General features: G+C 39.0%; 1 protein-coding gene across 5 annotated transcripts in view; it reads right to left on the bottom strand.

Annotated features, from left to right (window-relative positions):
• The window catches only part of LOC5578387 (mannosyl-oligosaccharide alpha-1,2-mannosidase IA), a 217026-nt gene that overhangs the window by 11429 nt on the left and 191614 nt on the right, over positions 1 to 13983 (bottom strand). The gene's annotated exons all lie outside the window — the stretch shown is intronic.

Consider the following 13983-nt stretch of genomic DNA (forward strand, 5'->3'; position numbering starts at 1 on the left):
TGGTTGATCTCTAGAATAAATTCGTCTTAAACTCTAGAACAAGTTCTCTCGAAAATCTAGACCGGATTCGAATGAATACCTAAAAGTAATTTGCATCTATAGAATAAATTCGTTTGAATCTCTAGACGAATTCGTCTTAAAGATTCATTTGAATCTGTATCTGGCAAGATTCGCCTGCATTTCAAAAAATGATTAGATGAAATCTATTAAAAAATCGTTAGAATCTCTAAACAAGATTCCTTTGAGTTTTAGAAGAGATTCGTCTGAATTTATTTGAAAAATTCAGATACGATGAGGTTGGTCTCAATCTCTTCGTTAGACTCGTTTGAATCTCTTCGGAAGATCCGTCTGAATCTCTTCTAGCGATTCGTCTGAATCTTTTCGAGAGATTCGTCTGAATCTCTTCGAGATTTGTTTGAATCTTTTCTAAAAATTCGTCTGAAACTTTTCGAGAGATTCGTCTGAATCTCTTCAAAACATTCGTCTGAATCTCTTCAAGAGATTCGTTTGAATCTCCTTGAGAGATTCGTATGAACTTATTCAAGAAATTCATCGATTCGAATCTTTTGACGAGATTGATCTTAATCTCTTCGAGAGATTCACCTGATTTTTTTCGAGAAATTCGTCTGAATTTTTAATTTCGGATCTGTCATCGAGTCTTCGAGAGATTCGTCTGGATCTCTTCTAGAGTTTCGTCTGATTCTCTTCAAGAGATTCATCTGAATCTCTTCAAGAGATTCGTCTGAATCTCTTCAAGAGATTCGTCTGAATCTCTTCAAGAGATACACTACCCGTCATAAATACGGACTCACTGAAATAAGTATTGCAACACTCAGCTGAATAATGAATCACCCCCAAAAAGTTTAGCATCACCTCAAAACAGGTTAATTCACATTGCTATATCTCGAGATTCTTACGACTTGCAAAGAAGCGATCTTTAGCAAAGTTGTTCAGGGGATCAAGGACATCCGGAAAGCGAACAGTTTAGTTCGCGATTTTGCCGCTAGGTGGCGCTAGTGAGCATGTAAAATTGAGCATTTTAAACTAGTTCTAGCTTGTGATCCATAAGAGATAGAAAGTTCGGGTCTTCGGCAAAGTTGTTCAGGGGTTCAAGGACATCCGGAAAGCGAACAGTTTAGTTCGCGATTTTGCCGCTAGGTGGCGCTAGTGAGCATGTAAAATTTAGCATTTTGAACTAGTTCTAGCTTGTGATCCATAAGAGATAGAAAGTTCGGGTCTTCGGCAAAGTTGCTCAGGGGTTCAAGGACATCCGGAAAGGGAACAGTTTAGTTCGCGATTTTTCCGCTAGGTGGCGCTAGTGAGCATGCAAAATTGAGCATTTCAAACTAGTTCTAGCTTATGATCCATAAAAGATAGAAAGTTCGGGTCCTCGGCAAAGTTGTTCAGGGGATCAAGGACATCCGGAAAGCGAACAGTTTAGTTCGCGATTTTGCCGCTAGGTGGCGCTAGTGAGCATGTAAAATTGAGCATTTTAAACTAGTTCTAGCTTGTGATCCATAAGAGATAGAAAGTTCGGGTCTTCGGCAAAGTTGTTCAGGGGTTCAAGGACATCCGGAAAGCGAACAGTTTAGTTCGCGATTTTGCCGCTAGGTGGCGCTAGTGAGCATGTAAAATTTAGCATTTTGAACTAGTTCTAGCTTGTGATCCATAAGAGATAGAAAGTTCGGGTCTTCGGCAAAGCTGCTCAGGGGTTCAAGGGCATCCGGAAAGCGAACAGTTGCTCAATTTTACATGCTCACTAGCATCACCTAACGGGAAAATCGCGAACTAAACTGTTTCCTTTCCGGAAGTCCTTGAACCCCTGAGCGATCTTGCCGAAGACCCGAACTTTCTATCTCTTTATGCTCAATTTTACATGCTCACTTGCACCACCTAGTGGCAAAATTGCGAACTAAACTGATCGCTTTCCGGATGTCCTTGAACCCCTGAACAACTTTGCTGAAGACTCGAACTTTCTATCTCTTATGGATCACAAGCTAGAACTAGTTCAAAATGTTCAATTTTACATGCTCACTAGCGTCACCTAACGGCAAAATCGCGAACTAAACTGATTGCTTTCCGGATTTCCTTGAACCCCTGAGCAACTTTGCCGAGGACCCGAACTTTCGATCTCTCTATGCTCAATTTTACATGCTCACTTGCACCACCTAGCGGCAAAATCGCGAACTAAACTGATCGCTTTCCGGATGTCCTTGAACCCCTGAGCAACTTTGCCGAAGACCCGAACTTTCTATCTTTTATGGATCATAAGCTAGAACTAGTTTGAAATGCTCAATTTTGCATGCTCACTAGCGCCACCTAGCGGAAAAATCGCGAACTAAACTGTTCCCTTTCCGGATGTCCTTGAACCCCTGAGCAACTTTGCCGAAGACCCGAACTTTCTATCTTTTATGGATCACAAGCTAGAACTAGTTTGAAATGCTCAATTTTACATGCTCACTAGCGCCACCTAGCGGCAAAATTGCGAACTAAACTGTTCGCTTTCTGGATGTCCTTGATCCCCTGAACAACTTTGCTGATGATCGCTTCTTTGCAAGTCGTAAGGATCTTGAGATATAGCAATGTGAAATTACCTGTTTTGAGGTGATGCTAAACTTTTCAGAGTGACCCAAGTAACCAGTAAGCACGATAATGCGGCACGGTAACAGCATTATATGCGCATATAGGGTAATCATTTGATGCTTGTCAGTTTTATATACGCATATAATGCTATTATAATGCCAGAAAAGGCGAAATAGCGTGCCATTATAATGCGAAGATATAACCGTGCTTCTCGGCATCACTAGTGCTGATATAAGACCACGTGAGAAACGTCAGTTGTTTTCGCCAGGTTTTTCGGGCGAATATTTTGTGCTTTCGCGTACGCAGCCAGAGAGCTTTCGCGTATGCGGCCAAGCAGCTGGTACACGAGGTAAATGAATAAATGCATGAAAACGGAAACCTCGAATATGCAAAATGTAATAAAATGATTGAGATAGTACTTCTCCGTATCAGACCTATTCATTTTAGTGGTTTTCATCCTTTTGAGGACTTGAAATTGCCACATATTGATCCTTGTTTTATGATGATGAAATTCCTCATTTTGCGTCTCGAACCTGCGACACCTGTATTGTTGAGTTGTTGAAGTTCTGCTCCTTTGCTCCTTCGCCCACATAAGATGAATAGTATTGGAAAGAAAAGTGAACAATTTAAACCACCACTTTTCCCCGTCATAAAACCTGCAATTGTAGTAGTGAGAAGACTTATGTTTGACTCCCTCTCACCACTACATGCAAACACAAAGCACGTGGTATATCTGTCAAAACACTGGATGGCATTTAAACATGCCCTGTATCCGAATATAGAGCCAATATAGTGCTTATTTAATGCCCGTATGCATCAGGCTTAGAAGCATTAATGATGCTGTAATAGGGTTTCTATGCAGCGGAAGTGCTGTTATAAGGTGTGTAAGCATTTGTGGTGCTATTATAATGCATGTACGCATTTATGATGCTGATTAAGGGCTTATTATTAGTGCTAATGGTTACTTGGGGATTCAATATACAGCTGAGTGTTGCAATACTTATTTTAGTGAGTCCGTATTTATGACGGGTAGTGTACGTCTAAATCTATTTGAGAAATACGTCTTTATCTCTTTTATAGATGTTTCTGAACCTCGCTGAGAGATTTGCCAGACTCTCTTCGAGATATTCGCCTGAAAATCTCTAAGACGAGATTCGTTGAACTTCTCAGACAAGATTCGTTGAATCTCTCAGGCGAGATCTGAATCTCGTCCAGTGATTCTGACGAATCTCGTCCAGAGATTCGGACGATTCTCATAAAGAGATCCTGACTATTCTTGTCCAGAGATTGTGACGAATCACGTCCAGAGATTCTGACAATTCTCGTCCAGAGATTCTAACGATTCTCGTCCAGAGGATCTGACGATTCTCGTCTAGAGATTCTGACGATTCTCGTTAAGAGATTTTGACGATTTTCGTTCAGAGATTCAGTCGAATCTCGTCTAGAGATTCAGGCGAATCTTGTCTGAGAAGTTCAACGAATCTCGTCTTAGAGATGTCCAGGCGAATATCTCGAAGAGAGTCTGGCAAATCTCTCAGACGAATCTTGTCTAGCGATTCAGACCGAGATTCGGAGATCTCGTCTGGAGATTCAGACGGATCTCGTCCAGAGATTCAGACGAATCTCGTCCAGAGATTCAGGCGAATCTCGTCCAGAGATTCAGGCGAACCTCGTCCAGAGATTCAGGCGAACCTCGTCCAGAGATTCAGGCGAATCTCGTCCAGAGATTCAGGCGAATCTCGTCCAGAGATTCAGGCGAATCTCGTCCACAGATTCAGGCGAATCTCGTCCACAGATTCAGGCGAATCTCGTCCAGAGATTCAGACGAATCTCGTCCAGAGATTCAGACGAATCTCGTCCAGAGATTCAGACGAATCTCGTCCAGAGATTCAGACGAATCTCGTCCAGAGATTCAGACGAATCTCGTCCAGAGATTCAGACGAATCTCGCCCAGAGATTCAGGCGAATCTCGTCCAGAGATTCAGGCGAATTCAGACGAATCTCGTCAAGAGATTCAGACGAATCTTTTTAGAGATTCAGACGAATCTCGTCCAGAGGTTCAGACGAATCTCGTCCAGAGATTCAGGCGAATCTCGTCCAGAGATTCAGGCGAATCTCGTCCAGAGATTCAGGCGAATCTCGTCCAGAGATTCAGGCGAATCTCGTCCAGAGATTCTGACGATTCTCGTCCAGAGGATCTGACGATTGTCGTCTAGAGATTCTGACGATTCTCGTTAAAAGATTTTGACGATTTTCGTTCAGAGATTCAGTCGAATCTCGTCCAGAGATTCAGACGAATCTCGTCCAGAGATTCAGACGAATCACGTCCAGAGATTCAGACGAATCTCGTCCAGAGATTCAGGCGAATCTCGTCCAGAGATTCAGGCGAATCTCGTCCAGAGATTCAGGCGAATCTAGTCAAGAGATTCAGACGAATCTTTTTAGAGGTTTAGGCAAATCTCGTTTAGAGATTCATACGAATCTCGTTTAGATTTAATCAAATCTCGTCTAAAGATTCAGACGAATCACGACTGCAGATTAAAATGAATCTCGTCTAAAGATAGTAAAGTAATTCCAACGGATTTGTGCAGATATTCAGACGAGATCAAAGAATCAGATAAATCTTGTCTAGAAATTTCGACGAATCTCGTCCGGAGATTTAGATGAATCTTGTTCAAAGAATCTGAATAATATTGTCAATCTCACCTAGAAATTCAGACGAACCGCGTTTGGAGATGCAAACGTATCTATTTTCCTGATCCGATTAATTTTGTCTAGTGATTCAGACGAATCTCGGCATTAGATTCGAACGAATCTCGTCTAGTGAATCGCTTGAATCTCATCGAGAGTTTTGTCTGAATCTCTTCGAGAAATTCGTCTGAATCTCTTCGAGATTTTCGTCTGGATCTCTTTGAGAGATTTGCCTGATTTTATTCGAGAGATACGTCTCAACCTCAAGTTCATGTCAAGCGATTCATCTGAATCAATCTCTTCAAGAGATTCGTCTGAATATCTTCGAGAGATTCGTCTGAAACTCTTCGAGAGGTTCGCCTGAATCTCTTCGAGAAATTCTTCTGAATCACTTAGAGCGATTCGTCTGAATCATTTCAACAGATTCGTCTGAATCTCTGAAAGTTATTGGTCTGAATCTTTGATAGAGATTTGTTTGAATCGTTGGAAGAGATTTGTCTAAATTTCTTTGAGAGAATTGTCTGAATTCATTCCAGAGATTCGTCTGAATGTTTTCGAAAGGGTCAAACCTCGAGAGATTCTTCTGAATTTTTTTCGAGAGCTTCGTCTGAATCTTTTTTAAAAAAATCGTCGGAATCACTAGACGATATTCATCAGAATTATTAGACGGAATATGTCGGATATTATAGATAACATTTTATGGAATCTCTAGACAATATCCAATCTTTAGAGATTGTGATTGAATAATGTACGAGATTCACATGATGCGATTTGCAAGAACCTCCTGACGAGAGTCACCAGAATCTCTGGATGAGAATCATCAGGATTTGAGTTTATACGACATTCGCCTGAGTCTCCAGACGCGTAGCGTCAGACTCACCAGACGAGATTCGTCTGAGGCTTCAAACGATATTCGCTAGAATTTCCAGTAAAAAAATCTCCAGACGAGATTCACCAGAATCTCTAAACGAGAATTATCTCAATCTCCAGATGATGTTCACCAGAATCTCGTAAACAAAATTCGTCTGTATCTCTAGACGAGATTCGCCAAAATCTTTAGACAAGTTTTGTCAAAATCTCTAGACGAGATTCGCTACGATGTCTGGCCGGGTTTGCCCGAATTTTTGAACGCGATGCGCCAATATATTTGGACGAGATTCAATAGAATCACTAGACAATATTCACCACAATTTCGGAACAAAATTTCTTTGCATCTTTTAGATGAAATTCGACTGATTTTTGAGCTAGTCTCATCTGAATCTCAACGCGAAAATCATCTTAATTCTCAAACAATATTCATAAGAATCTGTGGGCAAAATTGGGTAGAACGTTTAGGCGATAAATCACTGAATGTTTAGACGAGTTTGGTCTGAATCACTTAACGAGATTCGTCTGAATTTTCATAGGAGAATCGTCAGAATCTTTTGATGGGTTTCATCTGAATTTTCAGACGAGTTTGTCAAATTTTTTTTTAAACAAGATTCGTTTAAATTTTCAGATAATTTTTTTCTAAAACCCCCAGAAGAGATTCATCCAATCTTCAGACATGATTTATCCACATCTCTAGACGAGTTGCGTCTGATTCTTCCGACGTTATTTGTCTGTCTTTATCTCTTGTTTTATACTTTGGACGCAAGATTAGATGCAATCTTCGCGGGATTTGTCTGAACGTTTCGAATTTCTGGAAGAAACTTCTCTATATTCAGAAAATAGTCACGAAAAATTTAACCAATCGTCAAGAGAAAGCTTTTCGAGCTTTTGGGTTTCCAAACTTGTTCCTCGAGTTTCGGAGAGAAGTTCTTCGAGTTTTTTGGATAAGGTTCACGAGCTTCTGAGGGAAGCACTTCAAGCTTCTGAGAAAAACTTCTTAAGCTTCTGGGAGAAGCTTCTTAATCTGCTGGAAGAACCTTCACAGGCTTCTGGGAGTAGCTTTCAATCTTATGGGAGTAGTTTCTCAAGCTTCTGGGAAAACCTTCCCTAACTTTTGGGAAAATCTTCCCAAACTTCTGGGAAAAGCTTCCCAAACTCCTGGGAGAAACTTCCCAAGCTTTTGGGAGAAACTTCCTGAGCTTCTTGGAAAAGCTTCCCAAGCTTCTGAGAGAAGCTTTCTAAGCTTCTTGGAGTAGCTTTTCAAGCTTCTGCGAGAAGCTTCCCAAATTTCTGGGAAAAGCTGTCCAAGCATCTGAGAGAAGCTTCGCAAACTTCTGAGAGGCTTCCCAAACTATTGGGAGAAGCTTTTTAAACTTCTGGAGGAAGCTTTATAAACTTCTGGATGAAGCTTTACAAACTTCTGGGAGAAGCTTCTCAAGCTTCTTGAAGAAGTATTTCAAGCGTCTGGGAGAAGCTTCTAAAGCTTTTGGGAGAAGCTTCCCAAGCTTCTAAAATAAGCTTCGGAAACTTCTGGGATAAGCATCCCAAGCTTCTATGAGGGGCTTCATAAACTTTTGGGAGATGCTTCTGAAACCTCTGGGAGAATTCCGGGAGAAGCTTCCCAAGTTTCTGGGAGAAGCTTCTAAAGCTTTGGAGGAGGTTTCCAAGCTTCTGGGATAAGCTTCCCAAACTTCTGAGAGAGGCTTTTCAAACTTTTGGGAGAAGCTTTTTAAGCTAACCGATTATCAGAAGGTTTACGCTGATGCGTTTTTCTTAAAACTCCTTGATATAGTGGCCACATTATAGCCGATTCTATAAATTATCTGTGACTTGAAATTTGCCTACCTCCAGGGGCACAGAACTCTTGTCACCCGACCTGACCCAGTGATCCACCGCAATTACTCCGGCCACACGAACATTCCCGATATCCTTTTACCACTTTTAGAAACTAGATATGTGTACGAGTATACTGACAAAAAATCATTGAAATCCGTTAAGTATTCGCTGAGCGGTGAGAGTTTTAGCAATTTTTCTTTCACTCAGGCCTATACGGGTTAAAGAAGCAGAAAAAAATCAACTGTATTATTGATTGTGCGATATTTGCCAGAAAACCATTCGCCAGAAATCTATTCGCCAGAATGACATCCGCCAGAAAGTACCATATGCTAGAAAGACCATTCGCCAGAAAACCATTTGCCAGAAAGTACCATTCCCCAGAATGGTTCCGGGTCATTTGGCCGAATGCCATTTGGCCGAATGCCGTTTGGCCGAACGCCATTTGGCCGAAAGGGTCATTTGGCCGAATGCCATTTGGCCGAATGCCGTTTGGCCGAAATAGGGAAAAATAGTAAGTTACAGTTAGCATATTATTGAAGTGAGCTTCGAAGCTGAATTTCAAAGAACTTATTCAGCTTATTTTTAAAGAAGGTTAATCATCATTGATATACATATAATTGTCTCTTTGATGTCAGTTCAACAAACAGTCAGTGCTGAAAAAAGAACATCCTTAATGTAAGCAAGTATTCACTTCTCTGCTAGTGGTAATAGCTGCCAGCAGAAGCTTTTGCATTGTGTTTGTAGTCAGCTTTCGACAGTAACTAAAACGGTTCACGAATTATTAGTCCTGCTGCAGGACTGGATTGCTTCGATCCCTCGAATCGTATTAAGTAAATTATTTCATAATTCTAGTAACAGCAAATTGTGGCTTCTTCTTTTCACAAAGGAGAAACTGTGAGCTTTTTCCACGTAATTGTTCACCGAGTCAATCGGTTTACTGCTACATGCAAGCAATGGTGCAGAGCTCAGTTCAAACGTTGCAATCTTAATATTAAAGGAGAAACAGAAAGAACAGCCTATGATCAAAAAAAGGAAAACAACTCTTATGAAATTTTAAGCAAGTGCTATGCAAACAACTTTTATATTAGTTATACTACAAAGAACTGCTGATGATTTAAAGAAGGTAAAATTCCCTATTAACATATAAACTGAATTATTGCCAACAGTAACGAAACCAGTATAACTCGAAAGAATTGCCTATGTTTAAAAGAAGGAAAAACTTCTAATGAAATCATAAAAAAACTTGAACCCTGTCATACCGTTGGTAGCCCCAGATGAAACAACCATAAGCTTTGAGTTTTGATGCAATGAGTGGAGTTCACAACTTCGTCCTAAATTAACGGGTCAATTTTATCATTCTGTTGGAGCACTTATATAGCGACAAACATGACGTCCCGTCACATCATTAAAGTCAATTTATTAACTGATCAATTATTGGGCAACACCTAATAATCTTACACATAAGTGTTGTAGTAATTTGATATTTTTTGTTCGTAATTCGACCAAACGGCATTCGGCCAAATGACCCGTTCGACCAAATGGCATTCGGCCAAACGACCCGTTCGGCCAAATGGCATTCGGCCAAACGACCCGTTCGGCCAAATGGCATTCGGCCAAACGACCCGTTCGGCCAAATGGCATTCGGCCAAACGACCCGTTCGGCCAAATGGCATTCGGCCAAACGACCCGTTCGGCCAAATGGCATTCGGCCAAATGGCGTTCGGCCAAACGGCATTCGGCCAAACGGCGTTCGGCCAAATGGCCGGACACCCCCAGAATGGACCATCCCCAAGATTTTTTTTTTCAGGTAAATCAAGTTTGCAATTGTAGGAGAATCTAATTCTAATAACTAAACAAGCCACAGCGTTAAAAAAATTGGAAGATTATTTTTGTTTGTATACTCAAAAAAGTACAGGATCTCTTGGACACCATCTCCAGTTTACTCAGTGAGCCAGATTCGAATATCCATTAGGGGAATTCGGGGTAAAACCGACACCCTAAGCTTATTGATAAAATTTGTGTACTTTCGCTTGTTAAACGAACCTAAAATTGATGTAGAATCATATATTGGTTATAAATCTATCATCTATGCGATCGCTGGATGACATATTAAGGCTATATAGTGATTTAAATCAAATTTATATTTCATTATTTTTAGGTGAGACAATTGAAAGTATGGGTAAGATCGACACCCTGTTGGGGTAAAACCGACACATGTACTTTGAGTAGAATTTATACGTTGTGAACACCACCATCACATGGCTTATTAGAAATAATGCTTTAAACATGACATTCGACTTTTATGTCCCGTTCTCTAAATAATTATACACTTATTACGTAAATTATTAAGGAGAGGCCAAAGATGTGAAAATTTCAAATGTCCCATGCTAAGATTATAAAGTTGTGATGAATACACATGGATATGATTAATTTGTGTTCATGGAATATTTGCGAAGATTAAGTTTTGGCGAATGTTTGGTTGTGAAGATAAATACTGTTTTTTTGACAACGCAGAAAAGTGTAATTATATTTAGATAATAAAAATGGTCGAACCTCAAAGTTTTTAAATTGAACAATAAGATAAATTTAAGTGAAAACATTTCATATTCTATTAATTGTTCAATTTTAAATGAGAAAAATTTATTCAAGCTTTATCAAATAAGTTTAAACGTGATAACAAAGAAATACTTTTTTTAAATATTTAATGATATCTTGTGGCAAGTCATGTAGTGTCATATTTTACATGTTAACATGTTCGCCATGCGTGGACTTCACTGGAATTCAAAAATAAAGGCTCACATAAACTACAGAGAAAGTCTTCGGACAAGGAAGATTCCCTGAAGTTAGATTATAAAGCAAAGAATTTACCCCAAATGAAAGTGTCGATCTTACCCCGAGTGGACATTTATTTTTCAATAGCGTTTTCAGCTGTAGTTTATTGGTAGCGTCAGTTGTAATGTCATTCAAAACACAACATTTCACAAGTAAAGATAGTGCGTGGTGGAAACTGCATGAAAATCTGCGTAAAACATGAAAAATCAAAGGGTGTCGATCTCACCCACAGTGTCGGTTTTACCCTGATTTCCCCTATGGATAGTGTGGTTCAATTGTATGACATCTGCCAGAAAACCATTTGCCAGAATCAATTTGCCAGAAAGCCATTCCCCAGAATGGACCATTTGCCAGAAAACCATTCCCCAGAATCATTTTTTGTAATTCGTTTTCAACCTTGATATCAATTGATCGACATATTTGTGAAGATGCATCGAAGCCAAACCTCAAATTTTCAAGAGCGCAAATCTAGAGACCCAAACAGCCATTCCAGCTGAAAATTTAATTGATTGGTCACCACCAGCGTGTGGCCAATCGATTAAGTTTTCAGCTCAAACCGCTGGCTGGTTCTCGAGGTTTATGCTCTTGAAAATTTGAGGTTTGGCTTCGATGCATCTTCACCTCAAGCCTACCGAAATTTTCGATATTTGTCATTTTTGTATCTTGAATATACTCATATTATTTGCACTTATAGCATGCAACATTGTGTAGTCAACTTTCACATTATTTACATCAAGAGGATTGGACTACTAGCACTGCACAGCTGCAGCGCAAAATTATTTAAAATTTAGCGTCACTTCTACAGTACTTCACTCGCATCGTAAATATTGCTCCAAATAATGTTTATATCTTTGTAATATTATAACAAGTATAAAACAACGCAACTGATCGATCCGTGTTATTTAGTCTATATTGTTAAAATCCTTCGCATACAATTTTATGCTATTTTCACTACTTACATAGCTGGTCTGAGAACAAAAAAGCTGAAACCTTTGACACGAATTAGTTTAGTTGAATAATTTCAGAAATATGAATAGTGTATCTTTGCGGAAAAAAATTGCAAAACAACTAAAAAGAACAGCCTTTGAGTGAAAGAAGGAAAAATTATGTTTGAAATATGAACAGTTTAGCGCCAATAATCAATGGAACAATATAACTCAAATGACTACCCAATTTTCTTTCGGTCATATATTTAAATACATTATTCAGTCCTTGAAAAGAACGTTAAACTGTTTTACTCTCAAAAATAATTTGCACCGCATTATTTATTGTTTTAAAGTAGTTTTACAACATTTGCGACAGGCTGCCGGAAAACTCTTCAATCTTCAGTGTTTACCCTGATTGCTAGTTTTAGCTATCTGGAACCGGAGATATTTTGAAATTCTTAGCAGGACTGCTACGTGGCCATGATTAATGGTGGAAACCAAAAAAAACAGAAATATATTGGTTTCTCATATTCTGTCGCTTGCTCTACGAAACAAGTCGGTTATGAAGATTAATGTTTTCGGAATCACTCGAGTAATCTTTAATGAGAAATTAGATGAAGGTCATGGTAAATATTCCATTATTGAATCACTTTCAATTTAGTTTTTTTTATTTGAGGACATATATTGATTGTCCATTTCCCGATGTTTGCATTTTTTTACATAAATCCTTTTTACAGACATTTTTATTGACAGCAGTCCTATATTGATTTTTTTTAGCTGTAATTATTTAAAATTGAGATGACATAACCTTGTTTACATTCCTTCTGTTAACTGCAGGCAGAAACACACAGTACAATTATAAAGACTAGCCAATAATATAAAGAAGGGTAAATCTCCTATGAAGCATATAAGTCCTTGAATTAGTAAGCCCTAAAGAACAGCCTAATCTTCAAAGAAGGGAAAATCATTAATAGATTTAATAGAAGGGTTGTCCATTAACAACGTGGTCAATTCTTTCGGATTATTTACCTCCACGGGGTCTTTCGTCCATACAAAAGTTTAAAAAGAATTGTTTGTATCGTGGTCATTGGCCAGGCCCCCTTCCATCCTCACATAAATGATCACATGGTTAATGGACGACCCCTAATAGCTTGTATAAAATTGATGACTATTTTAACATTAAAAAAAACAGTTATTTCTCAGAAACTATGAAAACCTCGGAAATCTATTACACCTTCTTCTTCTTATCTTGTGTTACGCCCCAACTGCACGGAAAAAAATCGGTTGCCGGATTCATGAACAAAAAGTCATGAATTCATACAATTTTAAGTTTCATGATATCATGACTAAAAGTCATGAAATCGTGAGTATTATGCAAGAATTTGTATGCTCAGTGCGTTACACAAATCTAACTGTCGCTTTCTTCATCTTAGTCAACGCATCTCATAACGATCGGTGATTTTTTCTAGTAAAATTATAAAAAAAAAGTTTTGTTTTTGAAAAAAAAATAAATTGAAGACACTATTCTTCGGAACCTTGCCATCGTATCGATGACATTCTTGGCGAGATTTCCGTAATTTCCCACTTTGTGTCACGACACAATCTGCCGGAGCTGTTAGATGTTCCAAAATATACTTACAAGCTTTCATCCTGATTTTGCAGAACCGGGCAATGTTTGACTTTGAGCGAAGATGTGATGCCTTCCCTATGTCCTATACAAGAGCAGCTCACAAAAGGCCTTCGGCAGCCGGATGTTCCAGTTCACTTTCCACATCCACAGTGTTGTTAAGGAGTGTTCCATTACTCATGCAATCCACCAGCATTTTGTGAGCCCAGGGACCATTTGTCGAATCAATTGATGTTCGAAATAATATTTTGCGTACAAACCTAACCACTGAATGTTCGCGTTCCTCCTAAAGATTTTTCACTCGTTAGGTTGACAATTGTGGAATGTGTTCGCGGTTTATTACGAAACTAACGGCACAAAATTCGCAACGAGTTAAATTTTCATTTCATTTGTTTACCAATAGCAAATATAAACTGGGATCTAAATTGACGTATAATGTTCCGTTTTCATGAAATGAGTTCATGATTCAGGGATGCTGCTTCATGATTTCATGACTCAACTTTCCACTTTTCAGCACCAAAATCGGAATCATAAATGACAAACACCTAAATACATGAATAGTGCTTATGTTTTCAAGAACTGTGTTCCTGATATCAGATCCTGCTTCATGATATCATG

The sequence above is a fragment of the Aedes aegypti genome, chromosome 1 (genome assembly GCF_002204515.2).
Source record: "Aedes aegypti strain LVP_AGWG chromosome 1, AaegL5.0 Primary Assembly, whole genome shotgun sequence".
Taxonomy (NCBI): domain Eukaryota; kingdom Metazoa; phylum Arthropoda; class Insecta; order Diptera; family Culicidae; genus Aedes; species Aedes aegypti.